Genomic DNA, 6,000 nt, shown 5'->3' with positions numbered 1-6,000 from the left:
GAACTTGAATCAGATCAGGAAGAACCACAAAATAACCTAAAATTTATTGAGACTAGGGACAGACTTTCCATGCGTAGCGATAATTGTGTCATTTTTGTAACTACTCGAGGGATCCCGTTAGATGAGGGATCTAGAGATTTACAAAATACAAATAAATTACCAAAAATCACCGAAGCTATGTTGGGAAGGGCACGAGTAACTCCAATAGGAAGCAAAAAGTGTATTGCGCTACCAATCAAAGAATCAGTAAATACACCTTTAGACCGTGATATTTTTATAGAATCACTGAAATCTCTATTGGATGTCGTTCGAGAATTAAATTTGAATAGTTTATCAATTGCAAAAACTAGGAAAATAGATGAGATGGATTGGAAGGAAATTCAAATTTTGTTGGAATCCATCTTTAATGATAATGAATGTAAAATAACAATCTGCAAAAATTTAATTAGAGTCCCATCGCTTAATGAACGTACAGAGATAATTCGAGAATATCATGCACTGCCAATAGGAGGACATAAGGGAGTTACAAAGACATACAACAGAATCAGACAGAATTTCTTTTGGCCAAATATGAAATCACAAATCCAACAATATGTTACAGGATGTATGGAATGTCAACTCAAAAAACTAACTAGAATAAAAACTAAGCAACCTATGGTATTAACCGATACACCAGGTTCAAGCTTTGACAAAATATCTATGGACATTGTAGGTCCTTTACCTATCACTCCTTCAAACAATGAATATATTTTAACAATTCAAGATCAATTAACGAAATATTCTGTAGCAGTACCCCTAAATTCAACAACCTCAATTGATGTGGCAGAAGCTCTAATCAATAACTTTATTTGTAAATTTGGAGCTCCTAAGCAAATTCTTACTGATCAAGGTGCTAATCTTACAAGTTCATTAATGAAAACAATAGCAAAGAAATTTAAAATCAAACAATGTAAAACAACCGCTTTTCATCCCCAATCAAATGGGTCTATAGGAAGATCACATCACGTCCTAGCCGAATATTTAAAGCAATATGTTACAAAAAATAATAATTGGGATAAATGGTTAGATCTTGCAATGTTCTCTTATAATACAAGTGTCCATGAGGGAACAAAACATACACCTTATGAACTAGTTTTCGGCAAATTAGCAAGATTACCATCTGAGCATGAAATAATAGAGGAATTGAATGATCGAACTTACGAAGAATACCTAATCGAACTTTTCACCAAGATTAAAAATATTCAAAATCAGGCTAAAGAAAATCTGATACATTCAAAAGAAAAATCCAAATATTATTATGATAAAAAATTAAATTCGTTAAACTTGGTGAAAGGAGACCTAGTTTTTCTTCTAAAAGAACCAAAAAAAGGGAAATTTTCTGATCAATATTCAGGACCGTATGAGATACAGGAATTATTAGAGAACCAAGATGTCAAAATTCAAGTTGGAAATAAGATTAAAATAGTTCATATGAATAAACTGAAAATGCTAAAAGGATAATTCATTATTATAACTAATTATAACTAAATAGAAATAGCCTAATGAAAGCGCAGGACTAGATATAAATAAATTCTATAACACACACATTTAAACGTAAATAAGTATAACTCGATTTCATTTCAAATAATGAAAAGACTATTAATATAAGCAAATATTCCCTCATTATTAAATGAACGGAACACTTTGTTCTAGCAAAGGGGAACAATGAGTAAAATCATTCTTATGATCATGTTATGGTTGCCCGCCGTAACTTGGGCACTGGTGGGATACGACTGTGGAGGAACATCAAGAAACACATCAATCATCGATACGGCCAGTATCGGAAAATGCGACATACCGGAGAGGGAACCCAGTTCTGAAAATATTCACGTCCAACTACTTCAATTAGCCGAATTTCATCACATAGACATCATTCAATGTAAAATTGAGATAGACAGAACGGTTTACCATTGTGGTATGCATTCACACAATTCTGTGGTGAGAAAGGGACGACGCGTTTACATACACGAAGTTAACAGAGAAGCATGTATGGGTCTTTATAATTTCGGAATCATAAGACTGGGAAATAACGTCGTCTTATCGGGACTTCTTCAAAATAGAACCAACATCCGAGACGCAATTTTCGCGGGAAAAATAACCGACACCGGAAGCTGTGTTGGCGCTAGTTACGACGATGGCTATGGTCAATGGGAAGATGTCATCGCTCAGGGGATAGCAAAAGTAACAGTCGAAAAATATTCAGCGACGGTCAAATTCGATGGAAATAAGCTCTTTTTGAAGGATGGGACCAGGTGTACGTTGTCTAATACTGATTGCTTTGGGAATGATGGATCGTATGCCTATTGGACAAACTCGCCGTCGAACGATTGTAAACTTGATCGTTATAATGCCTTGTATACCGGACCAGCGACGAAAATTAGGGAACCCCAAGAAGAAGGATTTACACCAGATGTTTACACTTACTCAAGTGAAAAGACGACTTTTGCCTTAATGAAGACCACCGAATTCAAAATCTGCGGTTATAAAATCTCACGAACAGAACATCCCAAATTATTCATTGTGGAAATTGACCCTGCAAACCCAATTAAAGCTGAAAGTAAAATTGACGCCGAGAATGTTGACATCCTTTCATACATGAACTCAAAAATCGTATATTTGGAAAAACACCTTAGTAAACAAATAACTCAAGTTTATAAGGATCTTATTAAACAAAAATGTACCCTGGAAGAACAAGTTTTACGCAACACCCTTACACTTGCAATTCACACACCAGATGAATTCGCATACAACGTCATGAAGGGACCAGGTTACATGGCTATACGAGCAGGAGAAGTTGTGCAACTAATCAAATGTGTACCTGTGACAGTAACCGTCAGGAAATCAGAGACATGTCATCAAGAAATTCCAATAACGTTTCAAAATCAGTCGCTCTTTTTAACGCCGAAATCACGTATTATAGTGAGAAAATCAAGTGAACGAGAATGCAGCGAATTGCAACCAAGTACATTCAATATCGATGGAACATGGATTACATTTTCACCGCTACCCAAGGTTATCATAGAAGCACCGAAGAAACTTACACCGATGACCAGATTATCTTGGCAGTATACCAAACCGCCACCTCTCTCTGTCAGTGGAATCTACACGGAAGAGGACTTAGAAAGCTACCGCGACAGAGTGATGTTCCCGATCGAGAAACCAGCCGTTCTAAACGCAGTTGCAAGGGGTGCAACTGGACATTCTGTATCTGATACGAAAATCTCTTTATCCGGCCTACTGGACGAAAATTCTTTGAACAAAATCGCAGAATCTACATCCCGAAAAATATGGAACGGGTTCATGATGTTGGGTACCGCTAGTTCTGGAGTAATAGGAGTTTATTTCATAATTCAATTAATAAAAACTATAATCAACGTCGGAATCCATGGATATACCCTGCACACCATTTATGGCTGGAGCATACTTTTGCTGGGGGCACTACTCAGCTCATTAACGACCCTGCTAACGCATTTGGGAAAACCCCAATCGCACAACAAGAACAACGAAGAAACTTCGACAAAGGAACAAGACATGGAAAACCCACCGGTCGTACCTCATTCGCAAGCAATAAAAGTTATTCCCACCAGTGTGCTTGAAGATCATCTACGTGAACGTCAAATGTTAAACACACGTTTAACATTTGAAACGGAGGGGGGAGGTGTTACATCCTCGATCTCCTCTGCCCCTACCCACTAGTTTTATCTTTTTTATTACCTCTTAATTTAATACATTTATATTTTATATTTTTATCTTTTACTTTTATTTTTGCGTCTCCGTATGCATTGCATGCATACGACTCTCTTTATCACCTTTTTATAACTTCTGGAAATGAACACGTGCAACGGATAGATCCGTATGGGTCTATCTCAAGTGTCTGTCTGGGCAATATTGGCCCGAACATTAAAATAAGGATATCTTTATTATATACAAACATAAAACGGAAATTCCTACCCGCACGTGTGGTAAAGGCGGGATAGTTAATGATAAAGTCTCATGCTACACCGTACCCGATGGGCGGGGGTAGTCTTGACGAATAGAAAAACTCAAAATTTTATCAGGCCCTCCTGATTGGTCCAGCATCCCTTAAGGATACTGGTAACCAATCAGGAAGTAGTTCAGACAAGACCACCCGAATCTTTTAAAAGAGAGTAGTGAATGAGTAGTCAAAACGGTAGTCGATCGGTAGTCAGTCAGCTTTTAAGAAGAAGTCTTTCTCTCAGTTTTTATTACAAAATCCAATCACGTCAAGCGCTGAGCGAACTCCGCGTTATTTTACTCAAACACAAACTTCCTTTCTACCATAGTACATAACTAACCTCATTTTTATCGAATAAACGTATAATTGTAATTAAACCCATATCGAGTGTAAACCAGTCATTTAATACCGTATACCTCCTCGCCGAGCACGCAGAGCCGCCCCACAGAGCCCGAAAATCAACTGCTAACAACAAAGGTAAGTGACCATTTTTACATCAAAGCCAGTTTAATTAAGGGGGGAACGGTGTCAACAAATTCAAATAATATATCCGGAAAATTTAGTCTCAACTAAGCGTTATACGCATCGAGTGGTTTGGTCTTCAGCCAACCCAGCTCATAACAGTTCCACTCTTACCTTTCAAACCGATCCCAGGCCGTCCAAACTCTCCTCGGCACACATTCTAGTTTCCTAACAAACCATTCAGGAGTTCCTCAGGGCTCGGTACTGGGTCCGATTCTCTTTCTTATTTTCATTAACGATATTGGCCACGTACTAACCCACACGAAGCATATTGTATTTGCCGACGATCTGCAGATATATCTGCATACCTCCTTGACCGACATTGCTTCGGCTCTCGGCCGGGTCAGTATCGATGCAGGGGCGGTGTCGGATTGGGCGACTGAAAACGGCTTGAAGCTCAATGTTGCGAAAACCAAGGCCATTATCCTTGGTAGCTCCTCCTATCTCACTCAAATATGTCACGACAATCTTCCACGAGTCACTATAAATGAACAATGTATCCCATACGTTAACTCGGTTCGAAATCTTGGCGTCTTTATTTCTGCCGACTTATCTTGGAATGCCCACGTAGCTCAGATCTCTCGCAGAGTCCATGGGACTCTTCATAAACTAGAACAACATAGAAACATTCTATCACCGGAAGTCAAAACGCTGCTCGTTCATGCGCTAGTTCTCCCGCATCTTGACTACTGTAGCCTCGTCTATTGCGACCTTACCGATTATTTAAATCTTAAACTGATGAGGCTCGTAAACTGTGGCATCCGATTTATCTACAACTGTCGTAGGGACGCTCATATTACACCTTACCGTCTTCAGTTGAAATGGCCGTCGGTAGCAAGTCGTCGCCTGTACTTTTTAGGCTCTTTTCTGTATCAGCTTCTATTGACGTCTATACCGACTTATTTACGAAGTTCTTTTGTCGAAACAGATCCCGACGTACGTCGCTCTTTGAGGCTTGCAACTACAGATTACCCAGCATCATTTCATATCCCCGCTCATCGCACGACTTGCTACCGAAATTCATTTCTCCTGTCGGCTATATATTTCTGGCACAGTCTACCTCTATCACTCCGGCAATCCTCCTCTCTGGCGGTCTTCAAGGCTAAACTCTTCGATCGGCTTTTCGCATTGGAGTTAGCAGCCGTCAACCTAGCACCGTCGCCGAGGCTCTGATTACTTAGTTTTCGTTCACCCCCTTTTAGGTTAAGTCTACTCCCTACCTCATTATCGCAATTATAAGTGTTATTTTGTTATCTTGTTACATTGCCCTTAATAATTCTCAGAAATGTACTTCTCTATTTTCTTTTCCTATTTATATCTATATAGTATTACATCTATTTAGTATTATAAGTTTGCTGTTACTCTTCCTGTTTATGTTTATACTTTTAAGATATTCTATTATTTTCTCTGTCTCTGTTCAACTTGCCCATTGGCTCCTACGGGCCACGGCATAAAATCAAAAT

Source organism: Neodiprion virginianus, chromosome 7 (assembly GCF_021901495.1).
Source record: "Neodiprion virginianus isolate iyNeoVirg1 chromosome 7, iyNeoVirg1.1, whole genome shotgun sequence".
In the NCBI taxonomy this organism is placed as follows: Eukaryota; Metazoa; Arthropoda; class Insecta; order Hymenoptera; family Diprionidae; genus Neodiprion; species Neodiprion virginianus.
This window is presented reverse-complemented; position numbering follows the sequence as displayed.